The sequence below is a fragment of the Gorilla gorilla genome, chromosome 3 (genome assembly GCF_029281585.2).
Source record: "Gorilla gorilla gorilla isolate KB3781 chromosome 3, NHGRI_mGorGor1-v2.1_pri, whole genome shotgun sequence".
Classification (NCBI taxonomy): domain Eukaryota; kingdom Metazoa; phylum Chordata; class Mammalia; order Primates; family Hominidae; genus Gorilla; species Gorilla gorilla.
In genome coordinates this window covers 112,176,536-112,200,073 of record NC_073227.2, presented here as the reverse complement: position 1 = coordinate 112,200,073, position 23,538 = coordinate 112,176,536, and the positions used below count along the sequence as shown (strand labels likewise).

Below are 23,538 nucleotides of genomic sequence, written 5' to 3'. Positions count from 1 at the left end.
TCAAATTCACATGCTGATCGCATTCAGCAAAATATTCAATGGAGAGCCTCTGCCAATCTTCAGCGTTTGTGGTTCTCTCCTCACCAGCTTTCTGTCTTCTGAATTGTAGTCACTTTGTTTTACCTGGAATCTCATAACTCTCCTCAACTCATGGACTCTGCTGGACTCACCTGGTTCTCCTTTTCTTAACTGTGATCTAGAAACTCTCTCATGGCAGTGAGCTGAATTAATTCATCAATTCTACATTAATAAAAAAGTATATATATAAAAAACATTCTTTTTCTCAAGAAGGTTACTCAATGACATTGAAAAAATATATAGATAAAAATTATAAGAGAATATGACAAATTCTATGACTAATGCATGCCAAGGATGCATGGGAGAACTGGGTGCCTAATTTATATTTCTGGGTCAAGAAATGATTTTTGGAGGAGTATTGAGCTGAGTCTTAAAAGACAAACATTGGAGAAGAAAGAGAGTGAGAAAGAGATGTTTTATAAAGGGCGATTAACGTGTTCAGAACCATAGAGGTGAAATACATTTAATATGGCTAGTGTATTAATTGCATTTGGAGAAACAACATGATATGAAGCCTTGGAGGGAGCAGTAGTCAGAAAAAGAACTATGTGCTAAAATATTAGTCTATATGTTAATAATTCATCCTAGAAGTTTTGAGGAACCAGTAACAACTTTAAGGAGGAGAATAAAATAACAAAATTTACATTTTGTGATATTATTATGGAATTAAAAATGATTAAGACCCTAGTGTGAGAATTAAGTAGGAAGCTTTTGTAGTAGTGCAGTGATGAGACATAAACAGACTGCTAAGGCACTGTAAATATTAGGAAAGAAATAGAATTGAAATGTAATAAGAGTAGAAATAGACAGGATTTGGTGAAAAACTGAATTTGGATAGTAGAGCAAAGGAAGAAATGGCTTAGGAGACCAAATAGATGAGGGTACCATTCATGGAAACAGACACTAAGGAAAGGGGCAGGGTGCTGTGGAAGGAAGACAAGCAATTCTGACCTGCTTGGTAGATTTAGAGTTACCTTCATGGAACTCCTAAGCCCTTCTTACTTGCTGGTAAAATATTCTTTCCTGACAAAACACAGTAGCTTTACAAGTGTTTCTATAGAAGTATCCCGACATTTCACTGGGTTCTAGCGATTGGAGCTGCTATGGGATTAACAGGAAGACTCCCCTCACTCTGTAAAGAATCATGGAGGAGAAATTGCTGTGTTAGTCAGGGTTCTGTAGAGGGACACAATTAATGGGATTATATATATATATACACACACACATTTAATAAAGTCTATATTATATGTAATATATTATATTAATATATTATATCAATATACTATATAATAATATATTATATATTATATATAACAATATATTTATATATTATGTGTTATACATTATATTATATCAACATATACATTAATATTATATTATATTAATATATATTACTATATAATATGTATTATAATATTAATATATAATATATAAATATAAGATAACATAAAATATATTATATTAATATATAATATATAAAATATTATGTGTTGTATTAATATAATATATCATATGTATTAAGTGTATATATGTACTTTACACACACACACACACACACACACACACACACACACACATATATATATATATATATACAGAGAGAGAGAGAGAGAGAGAGAGGGAGTTTATTAAGTATTAACTCACATGATCAAAAGGTCCCACAACCCGCTATCTGCAGGCTAAGGAGCAAGGAGAGTCAGTCGGGGTTCCAAAACTGAAGAACTTGGCGTCTGATGTTCGAGGGAAGGAAGCATCCAGCATGGGAGAAATATGTAGGCTGGGCGGCTAGGCCAATCTCTCTTTTCACATTTTCTGCCTTCTTATATTCTAGCTTACATTCTAGCTGCTCTGGCAACTGATTAGATTGTGCACACCCAGATTAAGGGTGGGTCTGGCTTTCCCAGTGCACTGACTCAAATGTTAATCTCCTTTAGCAACACCCTCACAGACACACCAGGATCAATACTCTGCAAACTTCAATCCAATCAAGTTGACACACAGTATTAAGGATCATAAGTCTACTCCTTGTCAGCTCAAACTCATACACATCTCCTGAGATCATACATAATCTTAAAACAAAGACAATAATAAGGTCATAATTATGCCTACCATAACACAACTATCCTTCGTACAATCGGAAATGCACCAATCTCCAACACAAATACTATTACATAAAGTTAATAATACTTAAATGATGATGTGAAGTCAATAAATCTTATGTCACATGATAAAGGAGAAAGCAAATAAAATGAAGATATTTTCTTAGAGCAAGTGTATACATGCAGAAACATGTATTTAACAAAAGAAGGAGGAACTACTCATGACAATTACAGTCCTTGTTTCTGCAGTGGTCAGGTGGTTGTAGCTGGTATTAATGACTACCTCTTCTATTACCCATTCCATATTCCTTTTGCCTTCGGCAAGCACCTCAGCAGGCCGTGGTTTTTTGTTTTTTGTCTTTTGTTTGTTTTTTGTTTTTTCCTGGTGGAGTGATGCAAACCTTCATTCCTGAAGGGTCTAGGTCATTTGTAGTCCTGCCTGGATTTGGCTGTTGTAGTTTCCCATTAACCTTAATCACAGGGCATGGTAATACTAAGAGATGCCCTAATGAATCTCCTGTATTCCATGAATACTCTTTCTTACTGATCTTGTTTGTCTGCATCCCCATTTAAATCTCAACTTGAATTGCATGTCCCGAATTTCCACATGTTATGGGAGGGATCTAGGGAGACGTAATTGAATCATGGGGACCAGTCTTTCCCGTGCTAGTCTCATGATAGTGAGCAAGTCTCATGAGAAACGATGGGTTTATCAGGGGTTTCCACTTTTGCTTCTTCCTCATTTTCTCTTGCCACCGACGTGTAAGAAGTGCTTTTCACCTTCTGCCATGATTCTGAGGCTTTCTCAGCTATGTGGAATTGTAAGTCCAATTAAACCTCTTTTTCTTCTCAGTCTCTGGTATGTCTTTATCACCAGTGTGAAAACAGACTAATACACTTACCTCTGTTGTGGAGTTATAGACCGATTTCAACTTGATAGTCCAAGTCAATCACCACAGCCAACACTGTAATTCCTTCTTAGCCTGTTGACTTAAAGGAATGAGGAGCCCAAAGTGTCCAAGTGGCCATCTTATCTTCCAGTTTAATGAAATCTTGTTATGTCTCCTGGTGGCAGTGTTTCTCCCTCTGGAACTAAGACCTCTAGGCCAGCAGAACATAATGTCATGGGAATAGGAAGCACAAATTTTGCTAGTGGATCACTGGGGTGATGGTGAGTGGTGCCACTTCCACTTCTACCCCTTGATTCCAGGACCCATGAATCCTGGCTATGGGAGAAATAGTGCCATATATTGGACGCTGATTCAGAGCATGCACAGCCTTCTGGAGAACATTGGCCCAGCCCTGGAAAGTATTGTCACCTAGTTGGCATTGTAATTGTGACTTGAAAAGGCCCTCCCACCATTCTATCAATCCAGTTGCTTCAGGATGATGGGGAACATGGTAAGACTAGTGAATTCCATGAGCAAGAGCCCACTGCCACACTTCTTTAGCTGTAAAATGTGTGCCTTGGTCAGAGGCCATTCTGTATGGAGTACCAATATGTGGATAAGGCATTCCGTGAGTCTGTGGATGGTAGTCGTGGCAGAAGCACTGTGTGCAGAATAGGCAAACCCATAGGAATAGTGTCTATTCCAGTGAGTACAAACCTCTGCCCTTTCCATGATGAAAGAAATCTAATATAATCAACCTGCTGCCAGGTAAAGTTGGCTGATCAACTCAAGGAATGGTACCATACTGAGGGCTCAGTGTTGGGCTCTGCTGCTGGCAAATTGGGCACTCATTAGTGGTCATAGCTAGGTCAGCCTTGGTGAGTGGAAGTCCATGTTGCTGAGCCCACGAGTAACCTCCACCCCTGCAATCATGGCCACTTCATTCATGGACCCATTGGACAATGACAAGGGTGGCTGGGGAAAGAGGCTGAGTGGTGTCCACAGAACGTGTCATCCTATCCACTTGATTATTGAAATCCTCCTCTGCTCACATAACCTGTTGGTGAGCACTCACATGGGATACAAATATCTTCGCAGTTTTTGACCACTCAGAGAAGTCCGTCCACATACCTCTTTCCCAAATTTCTTTGTCACCAATTTTCCAATCATGCTTCTTCCAAGTTTCTGGTCATCCAGCTAAACTATTGACTACAGCTCATTAATCAGTATATAATCGCACATCTGGCCATTTCTCTTTCCATGCAAAGTTTATAACCTGGTGCACTGCTTGAAGTTCTGACAACTGGGAAGATTTTCCTTCACTAGTGTCCTTCAGAGATGTACTAGAAAGGGGCTATAGTGCTGCAGCTGTCCACTTTCAGGTGGTGCCTGCATATCGTGCAGAACCATCTGTGATCCAGGCCATAGTCTTCTCTTTATCTGTCAACTGATCGTAAGAAACTCCCCATGAGGCCATGGTGCAGGCTGGGGGAGAAGGCAGAGTGGAGGCCGTGGGCACTTGAGCCACTTCCTCATGTAACTTGCTTGTGCCTTCAGGACCTGCTTGAGCCTGATCATGTATATACCACTTCCATTTGATGATGGAATGCTGCTGTGCATGACCCACTTTATGGCTAGATGAGTCAGAAAGCACCCAGTTCATGATAGGCAGTTCAGGTCACATGGTGACTTTATGACACATAGTCAAACGTTCAGTTTCCACCAAAGCCCAGTAACAGAAAAAGAGCTGTCTCTCAAAGGGAGAATAGTTATCTACAGAAGATGGCAGGGCCTCACTCCAAAATCCTAGAGGCCTCCACTGTGATTCACTTATGGGAGCCTGCCAAACGCTCCAAACAGCATCCCTATCTGCCACTTACATCTCAAGCACCATCGAATCTGCCGATCATATGGCCCAAGTGGCAGAGCAGCTTGCACAGCAGCCTGGACCTATTGCAGAGCCTTCTGCTGTTCTGGACCCCACTCAAAACTGGCAGGCTTTTGGGTCACTGGATAAATGGGCCAGAGTAACACACCCAAATGACGAATGTGTTGCCTCCAAAATCCAAATAGGCCCACTAGGCATTGTGCCTCTTTCTTGGTTGTAGGAGGGGCCAAATGAAGCAACTTATCTTTTACCTTAGAAGGAATATCTTGACAGGCCCCACACCACCGGACCACTAGAAATTTTACTGAGGTAGAAGGTCTCTGATTTTTAGTTGGATTTATATCCCATCCTCTGGCATGCAAATGTTTCACCAATAAGTCCAGTGTGTTTTCTACTTCTTACTCACTGGATCCAATCAGCATAATGTCATCAGCGTAATGGACCAATGTGATATCTTGCAGAAGTGAAAAGAGATCAAGTTGTCTCCGAATAAGATTATGACACAAAGCCGGAGAGTTGATATACCCCCGAGGTAGGATAGAAAAGGTATAATGCTGGACTTTCCCGTTGAAGACAAATTGCTTCTGGTTGGCCTTATAGACAGGAATGGAGAAAAAGGCATTTGCCAAGTCAACAGCTGCATACCAGGTACCAAGAGATGTGTTAGTTTGCTCAAGCAATGAAACAACATCTGGTCCAGCAGCTGTAATTGGAATCGCCACTTAAACTTATGATAATCCACTGTCATTCTCCAAGATCCATCTGTCATCTGCACAGGCCAAATGGGAGGGTTGAACAGGCGTATGGTGGGAATTAACACTCCTGTGTCTTTCAAGTCCTTGATGATGGCACTAATCTCCTCAGTCCCTCCAGGGATGCAATATTGTTTTTATTTACTATTTTTCTAGGTAGAGGCAGCTCTAATGGCTTTCATTTGGCCCTTCCAACCATAATGGCCCTCACCCTACCAGTTAGGGAGCTAATGTGAGGGTTCTGCCAGCTGCTAAGTATGTCTATGCCAATTATGCAATCTGGCACTGGGGAAATGACCACAGGATGAGTCTGGAGACCCATTGAACCCACTGTAAGTCAGACCTGACCTAAAACTCCATGAATTACCTGACCTCCATAAGCCCCTGCTTTAACTAGAGGACCACAATGACTTTTTGGGTCCCATGGAATAAACGTCAGCTCAGAGCCAGTGTCCAGTAGTCCCCAAAATGTCTGATGATTTCCCTTTCCCCAGTGCACAGTTACCCTGGTAAAAGGCCAGAGGTCTCCTTGGGGAAGGGTGGGAGAAAGATTCACTGCATAAATTGTTGGTTATGTAGTGGGGTCCTTCCTCAAGGGGACCCAGCCTCCCCTTCATTCAAGGGGTTCTGGGTCTCTGAACTGGCTCAAGTCTGGAAATTGATTGAGGGGCCATGATTCTCTGTTTTTATAATTTAAATTAGTCTTTTGTCCATTCCTAGAAGTTTTCTGCTTGCATAAATTAAGTAGAAATGCAGTAGGCTTCCTATCATTTTCACTTCTAAGAACACTGTGGTAAATTAGCCAATGACGTGTACAACCAATTAGCTCTGCATATCTGCATAAGTCAGACTATTCTGTTTGCAGCTTTGCCTCTGCTGTCCATTACGGTACTTACGCCCACCTTGCCTTTGACGATTGAGTGCCGCCACTTGGCCCCTGCTACCTCAGGATCCAATTATTCTCATTGTATTTAAATTTTGTAGTTGAGTGACTGCAGTTCCCACCATTAGATCTGACATACAGTGAAGAGCAATTATAGGGCTCTTCAAAGATGCAGGTGCTGCCCTCACAAATCTATTTCCCAAGGCATTGGTCAAGGGTATACCTTCTGGACCCTCCCAGCTGGGATGAGTAGGTATAAAGTGACCAATTCACTCCACCATCCCAATCTCCCTAAGCCTCTGGATCCCTTCCTCTAAATTAAACTGAGGGAGATCAGGCATTTCCAGCTTGCTCATAATGGGCCATCTTTTAATCCATATTTCAGCTAGCCAAACAAATAAACTATTCGACTCTATTTTAACTCTCAAGCTGAAACATTAAATGCAGAGTCCCTATTTAGTGGGCCAAAATCAATATAAATTTAGCCTGATCCAACACTATGTTCCTTCCATCATTATCCCACACCCTTAATATCTATTCCCATGCCTGCTCTCCAGATTTCTGTTTATATAAATTAGAAAACTCAAGCAGTTCTTTTCAAGTGTAGTGAACCTCCTTATGGGCCACACTCTCAACATCACCTCTAGGGGCCCGCTGGGACTTCAGTCTAGTTATAGGTCTAGAAGCAAACAGGGGTATTGGGGATGGCTTCTGAGGAGAATCAACGTTATCTTGCCTGGCAACTGCCTCAGGGAAGGCCATCACTGTTGCCTCAGGCAGTACAAGATTTATCTCCTCAGAAGAGGGTGGAAAAGATGATGGCAGCATGGGTCGGGGAGGGGATGTTGCCCCTACTGGCGATGGGGATGCTGCTTCTTCTGGCAAAAAAGGTTAATCAGAGTTTACAAGCTCAGTGTCCCCAGCTTCATCAGGGTCCTCCCACACATCCCCATTCCAAGGCATAGGGTCTCATTCTTTTCCAAACAATGTCCTCACTTTAACAGTAGACACCTGGTGAGGCTGTGTATGCATCTTTCATTGCAGGCCAGCCACTCACGTGATAAGAAATGTGTCTGTTTTTCCACAATTTCAGCTCTTTCTCTACAGGAGATAAGACAATCAGGGCAATCTTTGTTTTTTTCTTGTAAATTTGTTTGAGTTCATTGTAGATTCTGGGTATTAGCCCTTTGTCAGATGAGTAGGTTGCAAAAATTTTCTCCCATTTTGTAGGTTGCCTGTTCACTCTGATGGTAGTTTCTTTTGCTGTGCAGAAGCTCTTTAGTTTAATTAGATCCCCTTTGTCAATTTTGGCTTTTGTTACCATTGCTTTTGGTGTTTTAGACATGAAGTCCTTGCCCATGCCTATGTCCTGAATGGTAATGCCTAGGTTTTCTTCTAGGGTTTTTATGGTTTTAGGTCTAACATTGAAGTCTTTAATCCATCTTGAATTAATTTTTATATGAGGTGTAAGGAAGGGATCCAGTTTCAGCTTTCTACATATGGCTAGCCAATTTTCCCAGCACCATTTATTAAATAGGAAATCCTTTCCCCATTGCTTGTTTTTCTCAGGTTTGTCAAAGATCAGATGGTTGTAGATATGCAGCATTATTTCTGAGGGCTCTGTTCTGTTCCATTGATCTATATCTCTGTTTTGGTACCAGTACCATGCTGTTTTGGTTACTGTAGCCTTGTAGTATAGTTTGAAGTCAGGTAGCGTGATGCCTCCAGCTTTGTTCTTTTGCCTTAGGATTGACTTGGCAATGTGGGCTCTTTTTTGGTTCCATATGAACTTTAAAGTAGTTTTTTCCAGTTCTATGAAGAAAGTCATTGGTAGCTCGATGGAGATGGCATTGAATCTATAAATTACCTCGGGCAGTATGGCCATTTTCACAATATTAATTCTTCCTACCCATGAGCATGGAATGTTCTTCCATTTGTTTGTATCATCTTTTATTTCATTGAGCAGTGTTTTGTAGTTCTCCTTGAAGAGGTCCTTCACATCCCTTGTAAGTTGGATTCCTAGGTATTTTGTTCTCTTTGAAGCAATTGTGAATGGGAGTTCACTCATGATTTGGCTCTCTGTTTGTCTTTTGTTGATGTATAAGAATGCTTGTGATTTTTATACATTGATTTTGTATCCTGAGACTTTGCTGAAGTTGCCTATCAGCTTAAGGAGATTTTGGGCGAAGGACATGAACAGACACTTCTCAAAAGAAGACATTTATGCAGCCAAAAAACACATGAAAAAATGCTCACCATCACTGGCCATCAGAGAAATGCAAATCAAAACCACAATGAGATACCATCTCACACCAGTTAGAATGGCAATCATTTAAAAGTCAGGAAACAACAGGTGCTGGAGAGGATGTGGAGAAACAGGAACACTTTGACACTGTTGGTGGGACTGTAAACTAGTTCAACCATTGTGGAAGTCAGTGTGGCGATTCCTCAGGGATCTAGAACTAGAAATACCATTTGACTCAGCCATCCCATTACTGGGTATATACCCAAAGGACAATAAATCATGCTGCTATAAAGACACATGCACACATATGTTTATTGCGGCACTATTCACAATAGAAAAGACTTGGAACCAACCCAAATGTCCAACAATGATAGACTGGATTAAGAAAATGTGGCACATATACACCATGGAATACTATGCAGCCATGAAAAATGATGAGTTCATGTCCTTTGTAGGGACATGGATGAAATTGGAAATCATCATTCTCAGTAAACTATCGCAAGGACAAAAAACCAAACACTGCATATTCTCACTCATAGGTGGGAACTGAACAATGAGAACACATGGACACAGGAAGGGGAACATCACACTCTGGGGACTGTTGTGGGGTGGGGGGAGGGGGGAGGGATAGCATTAAGAGATATACCTAATGCTAAATGACGAGTTAATGGGTGCAGCACACCAGCATGGCACATGTGTACATATGTAACTAACCTGCACATTGTGCACATGTACCCTAAAACTTAAAGTATAATAATAATAAAATAAAATAAAATAAAATAAAAGACAATCGGGGCAATCTTAACAGATTTGAGGCTGAGTATCTGCTTCTGAAGCTGGCAGATAGAATCCCTGAGTTCATAATTTTCTTTTATCACTTTCTCTACTGAACTTGGGAGCAACCAACCAGCTTCATTATGTTCCTTGTTTCTCCACATACGATCAAAGCTATTGTGGATAGACAGACTAAACTCCTTGCCTCTCACAAGTGATGATTCAGGAGTGTCAAATGCATTTATCTTGCATAACTCTCTAAACAATTCACACCAAGAACTATCAGTGCTCTCCATACTATTAGAAGTAGGGCCCTTAGCATTTTTGGGTCTAATCATATTAAGCAGCCAACTCCAGAAACCCCAAAACCAACTAAAGAACTTCATCCTTAATATTCTGTTCCTCAAGAACCACTCCTGGTACCAAAATCTGTATTAGTTGGGGTTCTCTATTAGGGACAACACTAACGGAATATATATATATAAATAAAATATATATATAAAATATTGATATATATGAGAATAGATATATATTTGTGTGTGTATATATGTGCACGTGTATATGTGTGTGCATGTGTGTGTATATATATATATGTATATGAGAGTTATTAAGTATTAACTCACACAATCACGAGGTCCCACAATAGTCAGTCTGCAGGCTGAGGAGCAAGGAGAGTCAGTTTGAGTTCCAAAACTGAAGAACTCACAGTCTGATATTCAAGAACAGGAAGCATCTGGCACAGGAGAAAGATAGGCTGAGAGGCTAGGCCAGTCTCTCTTTTCATGTTTTTCTGCCTGCTTATATTCTACCCCTGCTGGCAGCTGATTAGATTGTGCCCCATCCAGATTAAGAATAAGTCTGTCTTTCCCAGCCCACTGACTCAAATGTCAATTTCCTTTAGCAACACCCTCATAGACACACCCAGGATCAATACTTTTTATCCTTCAATCCCATCAAGTTTACACTCATTATTAACCATCATGGATGCCTTCAACTTTCTCCCTTTGCAACAACCCTATGTCAACACGAGTCTTGGATTTTCAAGTTATGAGGGTCAAATCTGAGAATCAAAGTCAACACTCTTAGATTAAGAAAGACCTCTGGTTTTTGATAACGTATTTGAATTACTTTACCAACATTGAAACTGCTATTGCTATGGGCATCTTTTTTTCTGTCAGGTAATGCTTATCCACATTATTTACATTACTTTTAATGTGATATTTTCTTTCTTTGCTGCTAAAAAATTTCTGATACAGAGACAAAGGCTGGACACCTGGAAAAGCAGAATATGTTAGAATGCAGATTTAAAATACATTAGCACCTAAATGACAAAGACATTATTCCATATAATACATTATTTAATGTCATAAATACATGTTTTGTCTAATCAATGTGATATCTATTCTACTCTCCCTTAGTTTACCTTCCTGTAATAAAGAGATTGGATACATAGAAATTGCATTTTCCAAACTCATCCAGATTCAGGTTTTCACATATGATTTAGGTTTGGCTGATCATATGTGCACACAAAATATTGGAAGACATAAGTGAGATGGAGGCCATATGGCAGCTTCTTTTGCTATTCACCTGGCAAATGTGGGCATTAAGGCACTTGCTTTTGGTGAAATGAAATCAACAGCTGTTCCATAGTTCAATAACTGGCTCCATGAGTGTAGAAGCAGGATACAAACAATGGTTTTGCTGGTGCAGCTTCTAGTAGGTACAGTGTGGTTCCAGAGACAAGAGCAGAAGCTGTAATTGATTTTTATCATGATAGTGTCCTGATTGTCTATAGGCGTGTGATTTCCTAACTATGGTGGGTTTTTATTTTGTCAGTTTCATTGATTGTGACAGTGTTAGTGCAGTTCTAGAACCTACAAGTTTATGATGTTAAAGGAAAGTTTCTTAGCATACTTGGTATGATTTGGATAGTTGTTCCTGAAACTTAACCTAGTATCCCTTCTTCAGTCTTCAGTCCCCCTCTACCCCTACTGATTTATTGAGCCTTTTTAATGTTCAACAATAATTCATATCAATATATCCATAATAGGATATAAAAACATTCTATTAATATCTTTTAATATCCTTAAACAAATTCCTTCTTTCTTAAGCTAGCTAGAATGTAATACCGTTTCCTATAGCTTAACCCTGACGAATACCAAAAATAGGATTTATTTATCAGCCATTACACATATTTCACATTAATTTTGTGTCTTCTCTGAGTATATCATTTTTCTTGTATCTAATAAAATGCAAGGCACATAGAAATTCTTAATATTATATAGATATATAAATAGAAATAAATCTGTATACAATTTAGTATCATATGCACATAAATATTTTTTAAGTTTTCAAATATTCTCTTCTAGTTGAATATAAAAATGGCAAGAAAAATCATGCTAAACATTCAATGTGAAAGTTTTATGAGAAAACATGAAAGGTGAACTCTTGGCATTTGAAGTATTAAAGGTATACAGACATTCCTTTGAAGAAGGCAAATGTTATACAATATATGCATTGTTCAATGACAAATTTACATGGTGTCAAAATAACATTCAGGCTGTGATTAAATTGGCAAATGTAAGCACAAGTGACCAAGCTGATTTCATTGTATGTTTGTCTACTGTTTTCAAAATATATTTTTTTACCAACTTGTGAAGAATTTCTATTCCCAAGCCTTCCTGTTGACCATCTTTGGTGTAAGTTTACAGCTGTTCTGTAACTTAGTGTAGACAAATTTTGGAAAGAAAGGAAGAGTCTACAAAGACAAAATTTGAAATATTATCCACAGGTAGTCTTAGCTTGATCATTAATTCACGTCTTAACAGCTATTAATCTACTAGCTATTAATCAGCTAGCTATTAATAACAGCTATTAATCTATTAATAGTCCTACGTCTATTATGACATGGGTCTGCTCTCATACTTAGGCAGAGTAGGTGTCTTTCAATCTACTTTTACCTGAGGAATTAGGAATCATTGTCAAGCACTTGATCTTTGTGCTTTGACTACGTGGGTTCAAATCCCAAGTCTATCACTTAATAACCACATGACCCTGGGTAACTTACTTAACTATTCTGAGGCTGAATGTCTGTATCTATTAATTATCTATAAATTCTTCTGCATCTATTCATATTTAATAATAGTTATAGTAGGTTAAATCGTTATAGTAGGGTGCATAAAGATTAAATACAATTCTTATTCTCCCAAAGCATTCAGCATATGCTTTTCATATAGAGGTAGATTAAATAAGGGCTAGTTTTTAGACTTATTGTGTTGCATTTTTCGACATCCTCATTCAAAATATCTCTCCCATAGGCCTGCCAGCATTACCAATCAACAATTTTAGCATTAACCCATCTAGGCTGTCTAAATAAGATATGTTTAAAATTCACTGAGGCATTAAGTTAGACCCAATGCATTAACTAAATTATTTGCTCTGACTGCAATATTTACCTTTCAGAAAATGAGGAGAATATGGTGCAGTTGTATACATTTTGAATGGGACAAAGGAGAGAAAGAACATCTGGTAAGTGCAGGGCTATAAGAGAGATAAGTTTTCAGAAAATGGAGAAAAGATTGGCCACTGGAAAAAATTCTACCTGATTCAACATAATGTTAATAGGATTTTGAATGTCTAAACAATATTAACTGAAAATTATATTAAGAATATATTATTTTAAGTACTTACAAAACTATTTTAATGCATAACTACCAGTGATATCTTATTTGATATTTCATATATAAATGTTAAGAATAATTAATCTGATAATCAAATTTACAAGATGTTCTTCTTATCCAATCATATGTGCTGTATATTTACACAGAAAGGTTATAATAATTTCAATTAGTCTTCTAGTTGACTTTTTTGTGTTCCTTTGGCAAGACTTAATTAATTTTCAATAAATTGCTAAGGAGCACTTATTAAGGTATAGCAGGTATTACAGAGGCACTGAATATATTAATTTCTTATGACTTGAGTTATATTTATTCCAGCAAGGTTTTTAGACAATTAATTAAAAATATTTTCAAAGGTAGTATATTGCAACGTACTTAAGATAATTACCAAAGTAAGACACCTTAACAACAACAACAACAACAAAAAACAGAAGAAAAAAGAAAATAAACCTTGGTTGTGGCAATTTTGTTGAACAAACAAGTATCTTTTTTACACCAGATAAAGCTGCATTAAAAAAATCATTCTGATTTCTAATATTGTTTGTCACTATCAGCTACAGTTTAGGTTTCATCATAAATGGTGCACTGCTATTACCGTAAATGTGTTATGTTCTGATAATGTGGTCAGTAACTAATGTCACCACATGAAGAGACTTTGTTTGAGATATGACTTAATTACCTTGCACCTCCATTTGCACTTCCTTAAATATGTTTAATCATAATTTTCAAATATCATTCTCAATAGTACATTAATTTCTTTCTTGAAATAAAATATTTATGAAGCCCAGCTGGGTAATATGTGCGTTGACAGCGAGCGGCAGAACAAGGAGTACCAGGGGCTTATGGACTTTACCTCACAGCTGGAGTAGGAGATCTCTCTGTATTGCAGCCAGCTAGAAGGCCAGGAATATTGCTACAACAACCTGCCCAACTCCAAGGTCCTCTGAGTGGCAGGCTCCTGGGTTTCTGCTCTCCTTCAGGGGGAGTCCCTGGGTTGGGGAATAGGAATCGAAGGACCCTTACCTCTGGCTCTTCACTGACCTGCCAATAAAATAATATGGCCCAAGGAAAAAAATTAAAATAATAAAAATAATCAGATAATAAAATGAAATAAAATACAATAAACATTTTATTTTATTTTAATATCTACTTTTTAAATTTTTCGACCCTGCTTCTCTTCTAGGGTCCGATTTCATTAATATCTTTGCATGCTGAGCATGTGTTCTGGACAATAAGAAGTAAATTAATGTAAATAAATGCTTGCGCAAATATTGTTTAGATTGATTTAGAACATATTTGTTATGGCTAATATCAGAGTGTGCTTTACTTCTTCATAGAAAGTTAGAAGTTAGAGTTCAAAAAACATGTGTGATCAGAGAAATTTATTGACTGAACAAAGAAATCTTTCAGTTTTCAGAAGAAGATTAAAAGGACTTGTTCAAGGTGAAAAAAAAAAGCACAGCATGTATTAAACGAGGTTTTCTTATTCATTCCACTTATCTTTTCAATATAATTTGTAGTTTTAAATTGGCTAGTCCACATGATAGTAACAGAAGATAATTATGCTTGTACATGTTCAAAATGTATGATTAGAATTACCTTACTTTTAAAAATTAAGGCCAGAGCATTATCTTCCCATTAAAAATAATTTGATTAGTTTCTAGATTCATGTTGCTATCAGCTTAAGCAGGTACATTATGTTAAAATCTTAAAAGTATCCTATTGAGATTTTCTTTGAAGTAATAAAAATAGATACTAACAGTATATTTTAAGGTTGTATTTAAGGTATACATACTTGAAGTGGTGACAATGCATACTATAGAAAATTTCTTTTCTTTTTCTGTTTATGTTCTCTCAATTGTCAAGATTTCCAGACAAAACCCAAAGTTGACACATTACTTTTAGGCAAAATATTTAAAGCATACATTGAGTGAAACTTATATAGGTGCAAATTTTATGGGTCCAGAAGAAAGCTAAAAATTGCAAATCTTTCATTTTATCATTCTTGGAGAAACATATTAAAAACTCTTTTTTATTACAGAAAGTAAATAACATTTTAAAACATTTTGTGTGTTTATTTTCACCAAGATACAAAAACATAGATCTTTGCCTAATAATTATTATTCATGTCTACTGTTAAAATAGGCCAGACAGAAAATATCACAAATCTGGAAGACATGTTGTTTTTTACAGAGAGAGATTATACGTTTATATCACAAAGATTCACCTGAAAACATTATGATATTATGGATGACATTGAAGATAAGATTTCTTCCTTATAAAACTACAAAAATATTTTCTTTGTCTCATGATTCTGGCAATCCACAGGAAGATTGAAAAATTACTTGATACCCATAACATTTATTCAATTAATCCATTTGTCTGAGAGGTGGTTATTGGTGATCAAATAATTAAAAGCATGATTTTGTTCCCCTCAGTTTGTGATGTAGGGATGAATAAAAAGAAAGGAAACGGCTAGAAAGACAGCAAAGTTTTAGAAAATACCTACTCTACGGCAGCCAATACCACAACATAAATTGTGGCCACACCTACACCCATGCCAGCAAAAGCTGGATGAGGAGTCTAGAATTCCAATCTTGCCTAGCTGTAACAAGGTGTTTCCAACTTTGCTGGGGTGATATTAGAGGACAAGCAAGGAGCCAGGACTTTCATCTCCTCCAGGAAGTAATAAGGCCAGAGCTGTGCCAAAAGTGAAGACCTCATTGGATCCTGGACTTCCACCTCCATCCAACAGTAATGAGGTATCCTTTTCCCTCCTCCTTCTTGCTGGGGTACTGTCAGAAGAGGCCTAAGAAAGAGTCAGCTCTTCTACCAGCAGCCACTATAAATAAGGCCATCACCTGCTCTTCTCATGGTGTCAGTAGAGACCATCAGAGGAGCAGTAATGAAGCACTCTTATTCCTCCCATAAAGGGACATATCATTGGAGGCCTAGTGGGGAGCCAGGACTCTCACCCCTACCTGGGAGTAATGAAGAACCTCCCTCTTCAGCTGTCAACAAAGCTAAGTAAAGAATGTAGGTGTCTATCCACCATGGGAAATAATGAGCCAGTGCCTCCTCATCTCAGGCCAGAGCAGTTTCAGAAGAAGCTGGCTAAAAGATAAAATTTAAATAAGGTCCAGAGTCTTAAAATATAATGCCCCAAATCTTCAGGTTTTAATAAAAAGGAAATGCATCATAGCAAGAAACAGGAAGATCTCAAATTGAAAGACAGACAACAGTCAGTAGATGCCAGCACTACATGACAGAGACATTAGGATTATCTAACAAAGATTTTTAAGCAGCCATCATAGAAGTGATTCAAGGAGCAATTACAAAAATACTTCAAACAAATTAAAAAATAGTCTCACAAAGAAATATAAAGTTTCAGCAAAGAAATAAAATATAAATTAAATGGAAATTTTAGAACTGAAAATATAGCTCTGTAGATTGATTCAGCAGCAGCATGGGAGGGACAGAGAACAGAATCAATGAACTGGAAGATAGAACTATTAAAATCATACAGTTTTAACAACAGAGAGAAAATAGACTGAATTTTAAAAGAACCCGTGGGGCTACAACAAACAGCTTAATATTCATGTCGTCATGTCCCAGAAGGAAAGGAGAGAGAGAATGGAATAGAAAAAGTACTTGCAGGAAGAGTGACTGAAAATTTCAAATTTGGCAAAAAAAAAAAAAAGAACCTGAAGATTCAATGCTTGAGCAAACTCCAAAGAGTTTGCTCAAATAAATCCATACCAAGACACATCATACTCAAATTTCTGAAAACTAAAGACAAAGAAAAATTTGTGAAGTCTGTAAGAGAGATGATACTTTATCTATAGGGGAAAACAATTTGAATCATAGTGGGTTTCACATCAGGCCTACAGAGACCAGAGAAAAGTAGCACACATTTTTTAAGTGCTAAAAGAAAAGTGCTATTTACCCATAATCTTATTTCTAATGAAAATAGCTTTTAACAAGGAAGGCAAAATCAAGGCTTTCTCAGGTGAAGGAAAATGAAGGAAGTTTTCCACCAATAGAGCTATCCTAAATGAAGAGCCAAAGGAAGTTCTCTATAAATAGTAAGGAGGTGGTAAGAAAAGGAGACTAGGAATAACATGAAGTATGAAAAATCACAGTAAGAAAAATATGAGTAAATCTACTACACACCTTTTAGAATAGCTAAAATCCAAACACTGGTAATATCAAATGTTGGTGTAAATGTGGAAAGACAGAAATTCTTATTTATTGCTGGTGGGAATGCAAAATTGTACAACCACTTTGGGAAACAGTTTGTCAGTTTCTTCCAAAGCTAAACATAGTCTTACCATCTGATTCAGAGACTTCACTCCTTGGTATTTACACAAATGAATTGAAAACATGTCCTCACAAAAACCTGCACATGAATATTTACAGCAGCTTTATTCATAATTGCCCAAACTTGGAAGCAACCAACGTGTTTTTCTATAGGCAAATTAATAAATAAATTTTGGTACATACGTCAAATTGAATGATATTCAGTGATAAATAGAAATGATCTATCAGGTAATAAAAAGACATGAAGGAAGAATAAATGCACATTGCTAAGTGAAAAATGTTAGTCCGAAAATGCCACATATTGTATGACTCCCACAATTTGACATTTTGAAAAAGTCGAGTATGGAGACAGTAAAATGACCAATGTTTGCTGGGAAGGAGGAGGAGAGAAATAATAGGTTGCAGCACAGGAGATTTGTAGGGTAGTGTAACTATTCTGTATCATACTGTATTGGTGAATATATGTCATTATACTTTTGCTAGCACCTATAGAATGTACAACAGAAAGAGTAAACCCTAATGTGAACTGTGGACTTTAGTTAATTAAAAATGTATCAATATTGGCTCATCAGTTGTAATAAATCAGTCACACTAATGCAAGATGTTAATAATATGGAAAATTGTGTTTCGGATGGTGGTGAGGGGGTATATAAGAATCCTTTTTTACAGCTATTTAATTTTTCTGAAAACCTCTTTAAATATAAAAATATTGGTACATACAATAGACTGTTTCTCTTTTTGACTCTTCTAAACTATTCACATTAGTTAGAAACTGAAACAATACTGGATGTTCTTAAAATGGTGAAATATTAAACAAATGATGGTATGTCCATACCATAGAATACTATTAATATTCAGCCATAAAAAGGAGCATATTATTTATACATGTGACAATCTGGCTGGCTTACAAGAAAATTATGCTCCTGCATTAAAAAAGAAAGCCAGTGTCAAAAGGTTACATACTGCATGATTTCATTTATATAACATTCTTGAAATGACACAATCATTAAATGAAGAACAGATTAGTGTCTGTATGGAGTGAGGGAGGAAGAAATAAAAACATGGTCAGAAAATAAAAATTACACGTTTGCTCTATATAAACCCTCACTAAATGAAATGTTTGAAGAATAATTTAGGCAGATATAAAGTCACTCTAAGAAGAGAAAAAGAAAACTCAACAAAGTTAAAAATACATGGATAAATCTAAACAAACTTCAAATATGTATAACAGCAACAATAATTATGTCTTTGGGATGAAAAAAGACTAAATAAAACCACAGAGAGTTGTGAAGAAATGAAGTACTGAGTTATTCTGGAGGAGAACAGAAATAATAGAATCATATCTATTTTATGAGTCAGTTTTTGTACCAGTACCATGCTATTTTGGTTACTGTAGCCTTGTAGAATAGTAGTATACTTTGAAGTTGGGTGTTACAATGCCTCCAGCTTTGTTCTTTTTTGCTTAGATTTGCTTTGGCTATACAGGCTCTTTTTTCGTTCCACATTAATCTTAGAATAGTTTTTTCTAGTTTTGTGGAAAAATGTTGGGAGTTTGATAGGAATAGCATTAAATTTATAAAGTGCTTTGGGCAGTATGGCCATTTTATTAATGACAATATTGATTCTTTCTATCCATGAGTATGGAATGTTTTTCCATTTGTTAATGTCATCTTTTATTTCTTTCAGCAATGTTTTGTAGTTCTCCTTGTAGAAAACTTTCACCTCCTCATTAAGCTGTGTTCCTAGGTATTTTATGTTTTTTTGTGTCTATTGTAGGTGGGATTGTGTTCTTGATTTGGCTTTCAGCTTGGATGTTATTGGTGTATAGCAATGATAAAGATTTTTATACATTGATTTTGTATCCTGAAACATTACTGAAGTTGTTTATCTTTTATAGGAAACTTTCTTTGGGGAGTCTTCTACATATAGAATCATACTGTCAGTGAACAGAGATAATTTGACTTCTTTTTCTATTTGAATGCCTTTTGTTTCTTCTCTTGACTGATTGCTGTGGCTAGGACTTCCAGTACCATGTTCAAAAGGAGTATTGCAAGTAGGCATCCTTGCCTTGTTTCTATTCTTAAGGGGAGTGCCTCCAGCTTTTACCTGTTCAGTATGATGTAGGCTGTGGTTTTGTCGTAGCAGCTCTTATTATTTTGAGCATCTTTCTTCAATGACTAGTTTGTTGATGGTTTTTATCATGAAAGGATGTTGGATTTTATAGAAATGTTTCTCTGTGCCTACTGAGGTGATCATATGATTTCTGGCTATTATTTAAAAGAAAAATATAACAGCTGCTGGGAGGCTGTGGAGAAAAGGGGATGTAACTATTAGTGGAAACATAAATTAGTTCAGCCCCTGTGGAAACCAACTGGAGATTTCTCAAAAGTAAAAACTGAAATATCATTAGGCCCAGCAATCCATTACTGGTTATGTAAGAAAAGAAAAATAAATTATTCTATAAAATAGACACATACACTTGTATGTTCATTGCAGCATTATTAACCATAGCAAAGACATGTAGTCAATGTAGGTTCCCATTGACAGTGGGTTAAATAAAAAAAATGTGGTACATATATATCATGGAATACTATGCTGCCACAAAAAAAGATAGAATATCCTTTTGCAACAACATGGATGCAGCTGGAAGTTTTCATCCAAGCAAATTAATGCAGGCATGGAAAACCAAATACCACATGTTCTCATTTATAAGTGGGAGCTAAACACTGGGTATATATGGACATAAAGATAGGAACAATAGACACTGGGGATTACTAGAGGGGGAAGGGGAAAAAGGCTGAAAACCTACCTGTTGGGTACTATGCTCACCACCTCAGTGATGGGATCTCTCATACCTCAAACTTCAGCATCACACAATATATGCATGTAACAAACCTGCACATGTACCACTGGATCTAAAATAAAAGTTAAATTTATTTAAAAAAGGAAAACTTGAAAGACTGAGAAAAAGAGAAAACAAATGTATTTATTCACACTCATTAATAATCATGATAAATACATATTAAAACATCAAATTATGCCATTTCACACACTTACAACATGAAACAACAAAGCAGTTAACAATAGGTAAGTAATTTGAACACTTCTGCATTTCTTGGTAATGTGAATTGGTACATTTATTTGGAATTCTATTTGTCTTTTTCTAATGAAATAAAGTTGTGGCTACCTCAGGTCCTAGCATTTGTACTCCTAAGGACATACTCTTCAGCCTTGTTACTCTAAATGTGGTTTTTGGAGCACTGTATTGGCAACTTCTTGTACTTTGCTGGAAATGAAGAATTTTACTCCATCTCTACTATGGAATAAGAATTCTTATTTTATCATTTGCCATCTATAAACCTGCTGTAGATTAATGTGTCACAGACTTTTCTTATGACATACATTGAAAATTCTATTTGTAAGGACACACAAATAAACCCATTACACAAACAGTGATACATTTCCTAGGTCTTTTCAAAGCTGACTCTTCACCAGGGCTTTTGATAATGATGACACAAAGCTCTGTAGTCTAAAAGAAAATAATAAATTCAATAGCATATTTAAAAATCATTCTGAATGGTAAAATAATGGAGAAGTCCAAATACAAATGACAAGCTGAGTTTTAAAATATGCTACCTATTTTTACAGTAAAACATTAATCTCCACATTATATAAAGAGCACTTTCAAATGATTAAAAGACCAACCTACTCGGGAGGCTGAGGCAGGAGAATGGCGTGAACCTGGGAGGCGGAGCTTGCAGTGAGCTGAGATTGCGCCACTGCACTCCAGCCTGGGTGACAGAGCCAGACTCCGTCTCAAAAAAAAAAAAAAAAAAAAAAAAGACCAACACATTTCAAGAATTGGGCATGGATATACATAGAAAGAACATAGAGAAACAAATACAAATTGTTGTTGAAAGTGTGAAAAGTCATCGACCTTATTTAGAAAAAAACAATTTTATAAGTTAGGAAAATCAAGAATGTAGTAACTTTGTAGAAGAGAAAGGAGTTAAGAAACATGGTCTCATATATTGTTGGGTAGAGTATAAAGTGTTACAATCTCTATGAAGGAAATTTGATCCTACTTATCAAAAATTCAATTAATAATAATATTCCCTGTACATGGTTAGACATGAGGAATAATATATGGCAAAAATATTAATAAGATTATTATAACAGAAAAATGTTAGAAAAAACTAAAAGTCCTGTATCAGTCCAATTCACACTGCTATGAACAAATACCTGAGACTGGGTGATTTATAAAGAAAAAAAGATTTAATGGACTCACAGTTCCACATGGCTTGGGAGGCCTAACAGTTCCACATGGCTCGGGAGGCCTCACAATCATGTTGGAAGGTGAAGGAAGAGCAAAGGCACATCTTATATGGCGGCAGGCAAGAGAACATGTGCAGGGAAACTGCCCATTATAAAACCATCAGATTTCATGAGACTTATTCACTATCACGAGAACAGCATGGGAAAAACGCCCCCATGATTCAATCACCTTTCACTGGGTCCCTCCTATGACACTTGGGGATTATGGGAGTTACAATTCAGAATGAGATTTGGGTGGGGACACAGGCAAACCACATTGTTCCACACCTGGCCCCTCTCAAATCTCATGTTTTCACATTTCAAAACCACTCATACCTTCCCAACAGTTCCTCAGAGTATTAACTCTTTTCAGCATTAGCTCAAAAGTCCATAGTCCAAACTCTCTTCAGAGACAAGGTAAGTCTCTTCTGCCTATGAACCTGTAAAATCAAAAGCAAGTTAGTTACTTCCTATACACAATGGGGTTACAGGCATCGGGTAAATACGCCTGTTCCAAATGGTAAAAATTGGCCAAAATGAAGGAGCTACAGGCCTATGCAAGTCTAAAATCTAGCTGGGCAGTAAAATCTTAAAGCTCCAAAATGATCTTCTTTGACTCCATATCTCACATCCAGGTCACACTGATGGAAGAGGGGGGCTCCCATGGTCTTCGTCAGCTCCACCCCTGTGGCTTTGCAAGGTACATCCCCCCTCCTGGCTGCTTTTATAGGCTGGCATTGAGTGCCTGCAGCTTTTCCAGTTGTACTGTGCAAGCTGCTGGTGGTTCTACCATTCTAGAGTCTGGAGAACCATGGCCCTCTTCTCACAGCTCCACTAGGCAGTCCCCCTGTGGAAACTGAGTGTGGGGTCTCCCACTTCACATTTCCCTACTGCACTGCCCTAGCAGAAGTTCTCCATGAGGGCTCCGCCCCCTGCAGCACAACACTATCTGGACAGCCAAGTGTTTCCATACATCCTCTCAAATCTAGACAGAGGTTCCTTAACCTTAATTCTTTTTTTTTTTTTTTTTGAGATGGAGTCTCGCTCTGTCACCCAGGTGCAGTGGCGCAATCTTGGCTCACTGCAAGCTCTGCCTCTAATTCTTGACTTCTGTGTATCCAAAGGCCCAACACCACATGAAAGCCATCAAGGCTTGGGGTTACCACCCTCTGAAGCAACAGCCTGAGCTGTAGGTTGACCCTTTTTAGCCATGGCTGTGACACAGGGCACCTAGTCCTATGACTGCACAATGCAGCAAGGTCCTGGGCCTGGCCCACAAAATCAATTTTTTCCTCCTAGGTTTCCTGGTTTGTGATGGGACGGGCTGCTGTGAAGACCTCTGTCATACCCTGGAGACATTGTCCTTATTGTCTTGGCAATTAACATTTGGCTTGTCATTACTTATGCAAATTTCTGCAGCTAGCTTGAACTTCTCATCAGAAAATGGGTTTTTCTTTTCTGTTGCGTTGTAAAGCTGCCAATTTTCCTAACTTTTATGCCCTGCCTTCTGTTTAAACATTAGTTCCAATTCCAAACCATATCTCTGTGAATGAATAAAACAATGTTTTTAAGAGCACCCAAGTCACATCTTGAATCTTTTGCTGCTTAGAAATTTCTT

The 23,538-nt window shown here is 37.4% G+C and overlaps 1 pseudogene; it reads left to right on the top strand.

Moving 5' to 3' along the window:
- The window catches only part of LOC101152246 (mitochondrial-processing peptidase subunit alpha-like), a 310,715-nt pseudogene extending 288,137 nt beyond the window's left edge, over positions 1-22,578 (top strand).
- Positions 22,579-23,538: the final 960 nt, after the last annotated feature.